The following is a 15,949-nucleotide window of genomic DNA, read 5'->3' as shown; positions in this document are numbered from 1 at the left end:
TCACCAGAAATAAATTCCTCTAATTCTTCGTTGGTCGGCCGGAGACTCGAACTCGGGCTTAACAGAGTGCTAGCCGAGAACTCTACCGACTCGTCCAACGAGGAACTGTTAAAGGTTTGAAAGGCGTAACAGGAGGAAAACCTCGCAGTTGCACTATCAATCAATTGTAAGGAGAGGCTGGAAAGTAAGACAGAAGAAATAGAACATGAAAAGAACGAAAGGGGTTGCAGCTAGGGGCCGAAGGCATGCTGCAAAGAACCTTGTGTAATGCCTACCGAGCACCGCATGAGGTGGACTGACGGCACTACCCCGCTGTGGGAGATTGCAAAAAGGGATAGCAGAGACAACGCTCCTTCACCTGTAAGTATATGTGGATTTACCATTATCTTCATTTATAGTGTCAGAAAAAACTTTCATATATGTGGCAGTTCAGCACATTTAGACATAGGTTGTAGAAATAGGGAGAGCAATATCCAGTCGTATGGCTACAAGATTTTCCCTTTCTGGAATTGGGAGAGCAATATCCAGACGTACGACCTACAGGATTTTCCCTTTCTGGAATAGGGAGAGCAATATCCAGACGTACGACCTACAGGATTTTCCCTTTCTGGAACACGTGCAAAAAGCGGATCTGGTGCTGGAAGAGAAAAATAACGACACCGAAGATGAGAAAAACGAAGTTATGAATCCATCTGATGTCGCCTCGCCTAATGCAATCTTCGTACAACTTGATACAATTCATGTAAAATCTAATAAAGGAAATCGGAATAATAGTACACTATGGGATAATACTGAGATTAGCAGTAGTAGTAGAATGGTGCGTGAATCTATGTTTCGATGATGTACTGATTCCCGCTCTACGCAGAGTAGTCGTTAAGAAGTGTCTTGTGATAAGAAACCCTTCTCGAATTCATCTCTTATTTCAAGTACCCTGACACTCGTCCCAGTCTCGCCTTCCACCGGTGGTCTTGCTTCCACTTGACGAGGGAAACTTAAATGAAATAGCAACTTGTGCTTCAGTCTATGAGCCTAACACTATTGACAACATTAGTGAAAATGATATCAATGAATATTTTGATTTGCAGAAAGATAATAAAAATGAAATGTCAGATCTGGGGAAATTAAATTTAAAACTTGAAGATGGTAAATTGAAGGTGGTTAAGGAAGGGAATCAGCAACAACTAGAAACAACGCACATAGTCCCATATATCACAATATCCTTAACTGTAGCGACATTTAATGTTAATGGTTTATGCGTCACAGACAAGCAACTGAAATTACAAGCGATGGTTAAACTACCAAAGAACTGACGTACTTCTTTTGCAGGGGCACGATTTGAAAATGCCTCCCCTGTTGGATACTTTCAATATATATACTTGAAGTAATATTCAGTCCCATAGTCTTATCGAAACTGAACGGAAAAATATTGAGATCATTAACCAAGAAACAGATGCATTGAGGAGGATTACCCGCTGTTGGACTGGGTATTGATTTGGAAACGCACCAATGCTCCTTTTATACGTATTTTGGAGGGAATTTGTATACAAATGGGATTTTGGCGACAAACCACAGACTGAAGGTTCTGGTTTATGTTATAACTGCAATGACACAGTTTAAATTTCCTATTTATTTTTATAACTGGGCCTATTTTGTTGTGTTTTCGAAAGGTATGAATTTTTTTGTATGAATCAGGTTAATTTTATGAAGACTTTAATGCTGACCTTCCACTGTATAACGAAACTAGAGTTTTGTTGACAGGTTACTTGTACGCAATGTGGCTGGGTAAAGTAAGACAGTTGTCTTTGTATGATTAGAAGAGGGATATTAAGAGTGAACTTAATTATGATAGATGGGTTTTGCTCAGTATATATAATAGGAAATTTTGTTAGTTTTTCTCAAGAGGTTATGGAATATATTTTTTGAGAAAAGGCTGACTCCGCTGTGAACGACGCCGGTTCCCTTTCCCTTAAGGTCGGTTAGTCCCATTATTATCCAAGGTGGCTATCAGTTATTGTCTGTGATTACAAATTAAGAACTATTGTAATGATATAACGTAATTATTGCACGCTGAACATTTGTACAATTAAAAAACCTCCTGAGACGATTATGAAGTGACTTATATGAAAACAATTTGAAGAATATTGTTACGTGAGAATTCCTACGTGCATTATTGCAATTACAGAATAATGTATGTTGTACATTGAAAATTTTAAATAGAAAAAAAATGAGGGCCGAAAGGGGTACCCTCCCCAAATAAACAAGGATGGTGACGGTAAAGAAAACTTTCGCCCAGATGACATTAACCAATGAAACAGTTTCCGAACATCATACAGAAAAAGGCAGAACCACTTTCGCACTCCTGCAATGATCAGCCGGACCCTTCCCACAAATTGTACAGGAACTAAAAGGGAACCTTTCGCCAATGCCAGTCTTACCATAATATGTTATATGTAAAAACCTTTCCTCAAATTTGGCACTTCAAATTAAAACCGCTTTCGCTAATTTTACATAATCACCAACAAAAATATTGCAAAGAACAGACCTTTCCAAGCGCTCTCCAACTCCAGCCCCCTTTGTTCAGCTTCTGAGAAATGTCAGGTGACAAGTGACATGAATGTCAGTCACCGCGGTATTTATAACGTCGGAGGTAGGGTCCATTCACCGATTGTTTACTTCCCGGTAAGGATAAACGGCAGACAATAAATATGTTTGCAATTAAAGAGATATGGGAAATGTCGCTCTGTTCTTGGGTCCAAAACAAATGTATCGGCTTCGGACAAGGTCCTTTGTCTATCGATCAGATTTGGTGATTATTTTTATCATTTACAATAAGCGTCCAATCTCTTAACTCTCACTGATTGAAATTACTTTACTTTTGTATAGAAAAATAGAAGTGAGAGCAAGAAAATGATACATGGAGGCTTAGATGTATTTTTTTCCATTCTATTCAGTAGATATTAACAATCTACGAAAATCTTAATAAAACAAAATTTACACTAATAAAAGAACAAATATGTTAACAACATATATGAACCAAGGATTTACCACTTCTTAGACAATGTCACTGTAAACAATTTGGTTAGGACAAAATCAATGTGTGTAAATTATATTTATATTAATAAATTTACCAATCACAAACTCAGGAAGGAACACATTCCCAACACGAAAACTCAACAGACACTTAACTGAAGGAAAAACAATTTAAAACTCATACTTCAAATACTGTCCCGTGAACTCCCTTTGTACACCGTTTTTAGTAACCAACGGTCAAAGTAGAATTTACTTTCGACGAATTATAAAAATTCTCTCCGATTCCAATTTTTTTGTTCTACAGACCCAAACTGCATAAAGATAACCCGTAATTAACACTAACATACTGTTAGTCACCTTCCGTGGTCTACTCGGAAAATTCAACACTAGGACATTTATAAAACAGTGTTGTGCCATGCTACAAGTGTCATACAACACTTTTTGGAAATACCACAAAACGGGTCGTACATGAACGCAAAAGCAAAACGTGTGTAAGACACACTCTTTTTCCACATTTATCACACCAGTCATGATCCTGAAGTACTAAAATACTCAGCCAATGGTTGGTGGTAATAACACTATGTACATATTTATACAGAAATTCTCTCTGAACATTACCAATTAATTACCAGTTAACTCTTCATATATATCACTTTCCAGTTATAGAGAGGAACTGCTCTTCAATGTTCGGTGCAGCGCCAGGTTTTAAGTGTGAGTGATGTCCCTGTTAGTCAGTACAGGAAAGCTCTTAGCCTACGCTTACGTGCTATCAGAAACACCGAAATGGCAATCTAGAAAAACCACGGGTAACAGTACGCATATTCTCAAGAAAAGGAGTCTCAAATAAAGAGTTTATCCTCATTTTGCAATAATATACACTCAGTCCGATATTTTTAACAACTAGTAATGCCGTACAACTAAAAATCGGCAGAGCTTTAGAATAATTATCAGTCATTCCTAGACCATCTTCAAATTTACTTAAACATACAGTGTCTCTCTTCGAACCGGGCGATACCTACTTTTCCAAAGATAATTAAACATGCGTGAATTTATTTCAGAAACATGCTTCCTTACAGGTGGAACAGTATGCGATACATACCACACCTTTGGCAACAGCAATGAACTGATAAGAATACCCTTCTGCAAGATTGTTAAAGGTCGGGCACGCATCATATTTACTCTTACCTTTACTATATTTACCAACAATGTCCAAGCCTCATCACAAGCCTCCTCAAACACCGTATAATATACAGTACCTAGGATCTTTCGATGGGATGTAGTTTTCAACCATGGTGGCTGGGCTAGGGCCTTACCTTCACAGTTCCCAAAGCCCATAATGGTTGTTGCTTTCTTTACCCAGACTTGCACCTGTTGCAACTTCAAAATTATTTATTACCTTATAACATTCATAAAAAGACAACTCTGTAGAGACAAAAGCATAGAGGCCATCTGCAAGACCTTGTAGTTTCACTTTTTCCATATCAGGAAGCCTCGGTGCAGGCATGTTAGTGATTCTTATTACCGCTCTAAACAGATGCTCTTGAAACAGACATTCAAGGTGCACAGACAAGGGACAGCCTTGTCTTACTGAGCGAGTCACACGAAAGGAATCACTCAAAATACCATTTATGCGTATACTGCTTTCACAACTTTTATAAAATATTTTGATCATGTGAATAAATCTCAAATTTACACAATACCCGATACAAAAAATCTAATGTACCTTGTCAAAAGCCTTCGCCCAATCGAGACTCAGCACAAACAGATCCTTCCTTGTATTTTGTGCATAGAGAAATAAATCCCGAATGGTGTTATTGCAGTTTATTATTGACCTGTCTGGAACAGGGCAGTATTGCCCATCTGATATAACCTCTGGCATCACATCAAGTAGCCTATTTTTCAACACCTCAAACACTATCGTCTGCCTTAAGCAAGGTAGGCCTATATTGTCTCCAGTTTTCCATATCAGTCCTGTCTCACTGTTTAGCAAGTAATTTAATGCCTTTGTACTGACTTAATGACATGGTTCCAGCTGCATTTTTATATCTCAGCATGCCAAGAAACTCATCTTCTATGACTCCCCAGAGCTTTTTTTTATGCATAAAATTCACTGGGTAAGCCATCACAACTGGGAGATTTACTGCTGTGCATACTTTTAATCGCGCGCCACACTTCGTCCTCCTGAAACGTGTCACCCAAACCTTTCATCTTCGAACGATCGACAATCGCCTGACAAAATTCAAAAAAATAATCCATCATAGATTTGTCACCCTGAACAAAGGTAAACACTTCCAAATGTTTTTTGAAATAGGTTAAGATTCGACTGTATTTTCAAACTCTCCCATCTTTCGAAACTATTTTGGAAATGCTATGATCACTACTACCATTCTTCTCCCTACCTAACAAGTATGCAGACACTTTCTCACCTTAACAAAATCGTCAACTCTCGCCCTTACTCCAAAATCTCATCCTGAATCCGACTAATCCTCTGCTTTATTAATTGTATACATTCGTATTTGGTACCATTGCGATAATGGATGTCATACAACTGCCTCAAACGCACCTGCAGGAGTTTCAACAAACCATATTTCCCATTTGATAATATTTTACTCAATGTAGCAAAATGTTTAATGAGAGCAGCTAAGGCCTTTGATACCAAATTATTGTTAGCACTACAATAATGTCTTGTGTTTGTCACACAATTAAAGTTCCACCCATGATCAGTGAGGTTCAGTTGTGCCCTAAAACGAAGAGTACAACATTTCGAAAAAAATCCTCTCTCTCTTTTGCCTTGTTCGTTCCTGCAGGGGCACAAACGTTAACGAAAGGAATCATACAACCATCATGCAATATTTTCACACCCAAGATTCGCCCATTTTCATCCATTTCGTCCATCAGAATTCTTATACCTTTTTGCTCAGAAATACATATCAACTTTCTACCATTCAAGAGAACAGTAGGATTAAAACCAATATCGTGCTTATATACACCAGTTCTGATAAACGTTTCACATTGTCTCTTGCAGTAACAGAATATCAAAACCATAATATTTCATCATGTGAACAACTTTCATTTGTTTACCTACATCATGCAGTCCGTTAATATTCAAGGTTGCAGTTTTCAAGAACATTGCCTCTGTTTATAGATAATCACAACTTTTTCTTTTTCACAGCATTTTTACCTACACCTTTCTCTGATTTCTGCTCCTTCCGTTTCTCTGGAGATAAGGACTCCCTAGAAAATTTTAATTTCCCTACTTTTTCTGGGTTTAAATTCCATTTTCCTTCAGTAATCTGATGCTTGAGCATCCATAACAATGGTTAGTTAGTTATAAATGATTTGTTTAACCAGACCTCTGAACTCCATAACAATGGAAAAATGTTCATCTCCACTGTCTAAAAGTACATCCATTGACTCGTCCTCACGATGTACCGATGCTTCCACCACCATCTCTTGTAGGCCTTCACATTCTTGTGCACACTTTCCACTGTCGCCTGCATTCGTTGCAGAAAACAAAACATTCTCCTCTACTCAAGGGACCTCTTCTGTTTCATGCACGTACCCTTCAAACACTTCTTGAGTTTCTATAGAACTTTCAATGTCATGGTAATCCGAAAACACAGTAGCCTATTATGTTCTACCTGGTAGCTGCTTTTTTCAACAGTTTCCACGCTACTCGAGTTACCTAACTTTGACACAGAGTTCATGCTATCTCCATTGGCTAGCGTATCTCCTTCGATTACCAGGTTTAACTGCACCTGTTGGTAATTTCTCCAGCGATTTTTTCACTATTCACGTCACTTCCTGCACTCCTTCCTTCGGTACCGGTCTCTCAGTGGATAAAACACGAGAAATCGGTAATGTCGAAAAAGTTTTGTCTGTCCTCCCTGTCCGTCACGCCATTCACGGCCATATGACCAACTATTCCACATTTATAGTATGTCTGCACTTGGCCCTGATACAGAAAGACAATCATATGTTCACAAATAGTCACTTTTCACGACCATCTTAACTGTACGAATACCATTCAATAAACCTTTAGCTTTCCCATACGAAAGGCGATTGTGCCTAATAAAAGACTTTTCCATATCGGCTCAAAACCCCAAGTGGGAGCTCATCTTTCATATCAAAGGGAGCTGCTCAAGTTTACCACTCTTACAGTTTTCCCACTGCCAAATTTAAAAAGCTTGTCATCAAACTTTTTAACGAATTCTTTAAAATGTAGATTTTCTTTAAATTTCACTATACCCCGTTGTTGGCCATTTACTGGAATCCCGCTATGTCGACCTCCTCCAAGCCTAATTTGTCAAAAACAACAAATCACGCCATTTCATTATTTGGGCGAACAGAAAATTCTAGGCCAATGGAAACAGTTCTCTTCAGGTGTCCTAAGTCGCACTGTAGTGATCTACACTTGCACTGGGAGGCTGTTAGCCGAGTTAGGACAAACCTTGGTTGTAAGTTAAGTACAGGAGCAACTAAAAACACGTCCGCGCTTGGCGAAGGTTAAAAGAAGACTCTAATTGTATCTAAATAAATAGATACAGGTCAACCGTCTTTCAGTGCACCCACAGGAAATTTAACCTACTGTAAATCTAAGAATGCAAAGCCGTAGTGCAGCGACTGGCATTCATTACCCAAGATCAGAGAATGTTAGTTGTAACGAAATATAAGTGACCAGTCGCGTATAATAGGGCAGTTGGTTAAAACCTTAAAACACAACGAGAAGGAAGCCATGTTGTGTGACTTGAGTACCTTCGTGCAGATCAAATGAAGACTAAAATTACGTCCCTTTATTGTTCGTTGTAATTATAGCATTGACCCGGGCCCTATATTTTCTGCCTCTGGTCAGCGTGACTAATATTATCTATCCAAATATTAAGGAAGTAACAACTAAACACTTCCATTTCCTATCTGTAGAGATATTGTCAACTGACGTACAATTAAGAAACCGCGTTGGCCTAACGCAAACCACACCATCAGCTGGTATCAGAAAACAAAACTGCAACTTCAGACGATGTGGGTCAGTAATAAAGGTATTCCATGTAAAATATCTTGGTCAAAACTTGAAAACAAAGTACCTCGTTGAAATATCAAATCAGCCAATTGTACGATGCCATTGTTACACGAATTGGCAAGATATAACGATTTAAGCAATTTATTAACTGACAAAAGCAATTTATTAACTGACAATGTAAACCAACCTTTGTTGGGAAAACTATTAATTAAACTAGCATGTAAACTTGTCTTTCATATTGTCATTCATACCTTTTTTTTATGTTATCATGAATTAATTTGCACCTCAGAGACAAGTGTGCAATGAAATCAAGAAAGAACATCCGTAAATATTTTCTTTACTGACTGTGGTCGAGTTTCGCTTGGGCGAACAAGGCCCTCTCTCTCACTAAAAAGGATGGTTCATCCTCTCACACGCCGAGACAGAGGAAGTTTGACAGTGGCCTAAAGAGAAGGCCCTTCGAATGAAGAAGAAAGACTCGGTGGCCGAGCCCACAGAAGTAGCTGACGCAGAGATACTGTCGAGCTTTTGAGTTTGCAGCGATTCTCAGACTAGTCCTAATTTTCTTGTGACTGTGGCTATTTCCATTTTTATACCTACAGTCACAAAATTTTCCCTGTTTATTTCCTATTTGGACTTCGAGCTGAGCTCTCGCAGAGGCCGGGTGCGTTTACCTAGTGCTCTGTTCTCCGAGACCCGATACCAAAGCCGGCTGTGCTTCAGTTCATCTCCAAAATGAACGGAATATTATTATCAAGAGGATTAATTCCTTTGTAATTTTTATGTTATCCATTCTATGAGGCAGCATTAAGGTAGTTTTTCGGAAATTAGGAATTACAGCGACTGAGATTAGTGGTTTTCAGCATATGTTGAATAACAGGATTATTGTAGAGTAAAATGATAAGACAAGATCATCGATACTGAACAGAGGGAAACCATCACAACAGTGAATTTAAGCAGCAACAGTGAGACCTACCCATTCGGCACAGAGGACGACGTTATTACTTCAGTTTTGTACAAGTACGGGAAAGCCTATGGCACTGGACAAAATCAAGATTACTCTATTAATCCTGGGATAAAATGTTAAGCTCGTGGTATAGTGAAGGGTCTTCTTAATGGTGTAAGAACAGTGAATTTTCACAATCAGCCCCTCGTCTGTCGTTGCATGTGGATATAAAACTCAATGCATATAATGGTCAAAAGAACTTGTTACAGGCGTGGTAGAGATTCACACATGGCCCTAAATTATACCTATAGTCATGGTCCTCATATAGATATTTACAACATGGCGGACGTCCCTACCATTAATAACTCATTTTCGAATAAGAACCTGGAAGACTATAGGAAGACTTCGGGCAAACCCATAGCACTTAGCAATGATTTGAACGATGACTACAACGAAAACACAGGTGGCAGCAAACATGGGAGAGTCAGCCGACTTCACGCAAACAAGTTGAGGAAGGCAGAGAGGAAATCATGAAGGAAGAAGAAACGATGGAGGTGTGAGAGAGAGAGAGAGAGAGAGAGAGAGAGAGAGAGAGAGAGAGAGATGGGGTGGGGCGGAGAACACTCGGCAATCTCTCAAGACGAAGACATACGGAGAAGTACAAACATACGAAAGGTGAGTAAAAAAGTGTCTGATAATTCATGCAGCGAGCTTCTGTATACGACTACTGCAGAAATTCATACTATAAATGAAGACACTCAAATAATTGACGTGGAAGTAACTGACGAGGAAGCAGCGAGTGTAGATACAGAGATCATCAAAGAGGATGGTGATTTAAGCCTGTAGGGGGTTAATGCACCTCATACGGTGCACTTTAAGTATTACTTAAGGTTCTTTGCAGCGTCCCTTCGGTCCCTAGCTGCAACCCTTTTCATTCCTTTTACTATACCTCCGTTCACTTTCTCTTTCTTCTATCTCACTTTCCACCCTCTCCTAACAATTGATTTAATAGTGCAACTGCAAGATTTTCCTCCTGTAAAACCTTTAAAACCACCAACTTTTAATTTTCCTTCCAGCGCCGAATGACCTCACAGGTCCCAGAGCTTGGCCTTTGGCCTAAATCTTATATTCCAATTCCTACAGTGATTTATGTGGTGATCAGAGTGGAGAGGAGCGGGGCCCAATTACAAGAAATGGATATAGCAAATAGGAAAAGTATGGAATCTAAACGCACAAAGTATGGGAAGGATGAAATTCACCAGAGAGAATTTAAATATGGAAAAGGGCATGAAACAAAACTAACTGTAGTGGATAATTATATGAAACAAAAAAAAAATGACCTTATCCGTTGCAACATTTAACAGAAACCGGGTGAAAGAGGTAAGAGAGCAAATGGAACTTATGCATATAATTCGCTGTAATAAGATTGACACTATTTTAATTCAAGAATAATGTAAAAGGCACCAGTACCTTAGATATGTTACAGGAACAAACAGACATACTTCTCACCCCTCCAGTAACATCTAGAGGAGCTACTTAATAGGTATAAACAAGAGAAAGGATATATGGACTCTGTCTTCTGAGGTAGATGATACAGGAGGAGGAGGAGGGAAGGGGAAGGGAGGATGGAAGATGGAAGGTGAGGGGAGGGAGGGGGAAGGGGAGGACGTATGGGGAGGGGGAGGAAATGGGAAGGGGATGGAAAGGGGAGAGGAAGGGGTAGGGAGGAAGGGGGAGGAGAGGAGATGGGGAAGTGGGGTGATGGGAGAGGAAGGGGGAAGGAAGGGGAGAGGGAAGGTGGAAGTGGAGGGGGATGGAAAAGGGAAGAGGAAAGGGGAAGGGGAGGATACAGCTAAATTAACACTTGATCCTGTGCTCCGGAAGGGGAAGGGGAAGGGGAAGGGGAGGAGGACACAGCTAAATTAACATTTGATTGCATGATCCACAAGGGGGAGGGAAGGGGAGGAGGAGGGAAGATGGAAGGGGAGGAGGAGGGAAGAGGGAAGGGGAGGAGGAGGGAAGGGGAGGGGAGGAAACAGCTAAATTAACACTTGATCATGTGCCCCGGAAGGGTACGGGGAAGTGGAAGTTTCTACTCTGTTGTCACCGAGATGTGTAGAAGTCTGAAAAAAAACTTGATATGACAAGACTCCAAATTGCACTACTTCCAGATTATAGACCAAAAGTTGAAAGGTTTGTCCATATCTAAATATGGAAAATAATTTGGATAAATTTAAGTTTACCTTTTATTTTAATTATATATTCTCATATATGAATGGAATTTTAACAACAAAGGAAAGACTTACAATTCTCAGACTGAAGGAGGATGGTTTGTGTTATGATGGTTTGTGTTCACATTATAAAATAACAGAAATGATACTTCATGTGCTTCATTTCTGTCTCCAAGTACAAATGGTAGTTTACTATATGAAAACAGTGCTGTTTAGTATTGCAGACAGAAAGAAGGAGAGTTTTATAACTAACCTACGGTTTGACATCCAGTTCAAGTCAAAGGAGGGCAGAAATGCAGCTGTTGTAATAATTGCAAGACATTTATGGGATCAGGATACTTGATACAAAAAAGTTAAATCAGAATAAGACCACTGACTGTATTAGAGGAAAGTGGAACTATAATAATTGGTTAATAAAGACAAGATGTGGGAATAATTTCTGTAATTTTTTCTAGGAAAATATGTTGCATGCACTTCCTTATGTAACAAACATTACAGTCACTATGTTGTACTGCGTTTTATCATTAACTAAGACTTGGAATAAACTTCTGGTTGAGGTAAGAAGGTTTAAATGGCAAAGTTTGGTGTCAAAGATACTCATACTGCTGATGGCAAGTCTTTATTTTGACTTGTTTACTGTGGAATGTAGAAGTACAATTAAGAATGTGGTTGGTTTCGAGGATGGAAATGTTTTCTTCACCCTTAATTGGAACAGGCTTTATTAATTATTGTTTTTGGCAATATATACCCTGACGACAGTTGTGAGCCGAATGATTTTTGTGTATATATTGCTATTTTTTCTTTGTGCGTACCTAGCGCTAACTTTGGTTTGAGTGATATTTTGCAAATAATTGTCATTACCTAAATGTCATTAACTTTCATGTATGTACAGATATCATCTCAAAATTTACCAAATGACTCGCTTAAATTTGTATTAGTTGATAGTACTGATTATATATAATATTGTATTATAGATACAGTTATTTTCATAATAAAAGATAAAATATTCCCCATTTAAGAAAACAAAAAATTCTCTTAAGAGAATGTGACCGGTTCTGCTGAGAAAAGATCCTTTCCTTCAAAAGAAGAACAATTATCAATGGGAATACGGGAGAGGCAGGAAATTCCCTAAGTGTAATATTACGAGCGATATACTGTAACTCCAATGGATATGGCGAACCTGCTTGATCTCGCATATTTTTCCCATTTAATTCAATAATTTTCCAATTTACTTACTTACCCCTTTTACTATTAGACTTCGGCATTATGAACAGTTTTTCTTTCTAGCATTTCCCCATTTTACCCCGTAGGAGTTAGTGCCGTCAGTGCACCTCACGTGGTGCACTGTAGGCATTACTTAAAGTTCTTTGCAGCGTCCCTTCGGCCCCTAGCTGCAACGCCTTTCATTCCCTTTACTGTACCTCAGTTCATATTCTCTTTCTTCCACCTTACTTTCCACCCTCTCTTAACAATTGCTGGTTCCTTCGTTGGAGGGGTGGGTAGAGCTGTCGCCTAGCACGCTGTTGGCCCAGCTTTCGACTCTCCGACCGGCTAATGAAGAATTAGAGGAATATATTTCTGGTGATAGAAATTAATTTCTCGTCATAATGTGGTTCGGATCCCACAATAAGCTGTAGGTCCCGTTGCTAGGTAACCAGTTGGTTCTTAGCCACGTAAAATAAATCTAATCCTTCGGGCCAGCCCTCTCTAGGAGAGCTGTTACTCAGCTCAGTGGTCTGGTTAAACTAAGATAACTTAACAATTGCTTCATGATGCAACTGCGAGGTTTTCCTCCTGTTACACTTTTCAAACCTTTTTACTCTCAATTTCCATTTCAGCACTTACCGACTTCATAGGTGGCCCGTGGCCTGAATTTCATATCCCATTTCCCCATTACACATGCATATTCAGACGTGCATAATTTATTCAGCTGTACATTTCAACCATTTACTCTATTATAATATTCACCTATTCATCTCCCTGGACAACCTCCATTATCTTCAATGACAACAAGAAGCCGACACATCCACCAAGCTGAAGTGCCAAGTCTGCCAACAAGGCGGTTTGACGAGTTTTTCGCCTAAAATCTTATCAAGGGTTTTGTTGAACAAGAGGCAGTGAGTCCGGGATATTCGATTGTTGTGTCCTTATCACTCGTCACTCAATAGGTTGCTGTCATATCTTATCTCTCGTTCCCTCCGGTTTAGAGTTATGCTGACCACAATATCCAGGGCTTCTTTTTTTTATTTAAATAATTCCGTGGGTTTACCTCCTTTTTACCTTGTAAGCGACGATGAACTATTGGGTTTCCAGTGTTCTAGATATCACGAATGTTTCTAAAGTACAAGAATAGCGTGATAACTTACTGTGTACATGTGGGAATTCGATATCTGCATGGAACACTATTTTTTTTCTTTTTATCTTTATTCTTAGGTCCCGAATCAAACCAACAGAACAAATCTGGCTTGCAAGAAGTAAACCCTAACCGAATAATCCTTAACAAAATGGTAGTTACGGAAATTTTAAACCCTTGTATTGGTCTCGAGTGTATCGGAAACCGTTATCAAACACGCCTCCCTTGAAAATATTTGTGCAGTGTCACCTATAAACTGACAAAGAAAGGGAGTCTGCCTGAGGGACCAAATGTGGTCCGATAAGAGTGTCCCCCCCCGCCCCCACCCCCAAAATAAACCAGGATGATAATGCAGCCAATGAGTTGGTCACCAATCGTCCAGACGGGGACTGAAGTTTAGAAAAAAGCCGTAGAATCCACAAAGATTCAAGGAGTTTCATGCTTACTGCCAGTCCGTCCACAGTCGTTAAGGGCAGAAAATTTTAGTCCATTTGTCGCTGTAGTTTTGGCCACCAAGTGAAAGTAACATCGATTTAAATAACAGTCGTTCCTACCATACCAGTCAAGTGATTGCAATCAGTGTCGTTTGGCCATCTTGAAAATGAGCAAGCTCTAGGCTATACTGTAGAATACAGTGCAAGGTGAAGTTTTATTACGTTTGGCAAATTACTTAGTTTCTTTGGACTTTTAAAATTCAGTACTTGTTACACCTACAGTACGTTGAAAGATTAAATTTAATACTATCAGTCCTTTCGACCAATATTCAATATCAGAAATTACTTTGATATTTAACTAATTCAACTACTCGATATTGGAGTCGACTTAATATACTTTGTATGAGTATCATGCTAAAAGCAATCGTAAATTTACTGTTATCAAGATATTCACCGTCTTTTGTTTACATTTTAGGGTAGAACTAAGTTATAGGTACACGGCGGGTATATAGCGAGAAATGGCAGTTTCTTATATAATTTTGGATGCTTATTAACAATTTAACGTTACTTTTGGCGGTCGGCTGTACTAACTTACAATTTACCTTTGAACTCTACCGTAAAGACCCTGATAAATCCGGGGTTTCCATACGCGATCTTCACGAGACAGAGCACCGGTACGTCTGCTTCGAACGGTTCATATCCCGTCTGGCAAGTGCAATAACTTGTTAACGTACGGGTAACTCCCCCACCCCCCGGGCTAGTACTAAACACGGCGAAGGGACATTCCATTTGGGCGACAACAAACAAATGCAAGGCCAGTGTCAGAAGCCCTAAGAGTGTTGAAAAAACCAGTTTCCAAGGTACTGCACTTGCCGGACGGGATATGAACCGTTCGAAACAGACGTAGCCGTGCTCTGTCTTGTGAAGATCGCGTAAGGAAACCCCTTGTTGGATGGACTTCAGGGGACACTTACAGGTTAATTACAGCCGACCGCCAAAAACAACGTTGAATTGTAAATAAGCAACCAAAATACTATAAGAAACTGCCATTTCTCCCTAAATACCCGCCGTGTATCTATTACTTAGAAATACCAAGTCTAAGCTTGGATTTTAATAATTGAAACTGTTACACGCTCGGCAAAAATTCGGGTACTACAAAAGAATTACATTAAGTCAGTACCATATGCCGTACATGAAAATCGGTGTGGTTACGTTCGACCAGTGAAATAAACAGTATGGAATTATGCTAGTATGCGTGACCAAAATTATGATGTTCGACCGATAAGTCAGTAGCCTATTCATGAACTTCTGAGGAACACCAAATTCAGCGCTCGAAACAAACATTTAATTCATTACCTAAATATACTTAAATCTAACCATTTTATTCCGTCCCTAATAGTTAACAAAAAGTTCGGCTAATAAATAAAATATTTAAGAGGCCAAAAATCATTCATTTCTCTTTCACTAGTAAATTACCTCCCGGTTCAAATTCTGGCTGCTATATCGGTTATGAGAAACATGACAGTACCTTGTTAGGCTAAGAAGGACGAATTTACCTTCCATCATTGACACTGGATATGATGTCTCCTCCCAATTACCAGTAAAACTTGTCAAGTACCTAGTTCCATATTCCACAAAATTGCACTAAGTTCCTTGAAAGAACGGGTCTGAAATTTCATTGGGGTTTAGTACCGATTCATTTTCCATCCACTTCTTTTCCATACATACCAATGGACCTGTCTGCATTAAAATAGGACAAACACTGAAGTCACTGAGAGCTGCAACCAGTTGTTGAAAATGTCCATTTGCAGGCGATGACGAAGAGGCATTAGGATTGGGTTGCTGCTCATTAAACTATCACAAGTAACTACAACAGTGTGATCACATTCACACAACTCTAAATTCACGCACCTTCCCTTAAAGAACCTCAAAGCATAA

At 39.2% G+C, this 15,949-nt stretch overlaps 1 protein-coding gene across 4 annotated transcripts in view; it reads right to left on the bottom strand.

The window, feature by feature from the left end:
- LOC136838747 (alpha-mannosidase 2C1-like) overlaps positions 1-15,946 on the bottom strand; it is a 35,508-nt gene extending 19,562 nt beyond the window's left edge. Inside the window, exon 1 of one of the 4 annotated variants that reach the window (XM_067104239.1) lies at positions 15,923-15,946. The gene's annotated coding sequence lies outside the window, so the exon portion shown is untranslated. Of the gene's footprint in view, positions 1-2,542; positions 2,681-7,480; positions 7,552-15,922 lie in introns of those variants that run through there. The other 3 variants (XM_067104229.1, XM_067104212.1, XM_067104221.1) reach the window with 3 other exon arrangements.
- Between the last annotated feature and the right edge of the window lie 3 nt (positions 15,947-15,949).

The sequence above is a fragment of the Macrobrachium rosenbergii genome, chromosome 1 (genome assembly GCF_040412425.1).
Source record: "Macrobrachium rosenbergii isolate ZJJX-2024 chromosome 1, ASM4041242v1, whole genome shotgun sequence".
In the NCBI taxonomy this organism is placed as follows: Eukaryota; Metazoa; Arthropoda; class Malacostraca; order Decapoda; family Palaemonidae; genus Macrobrachium; species Macrobrachium rosenbergii.
Note: the sequence above shows the minus strand (reverse complement) of the source record. Positions and strands in the feature narration are given on the sequence as shown.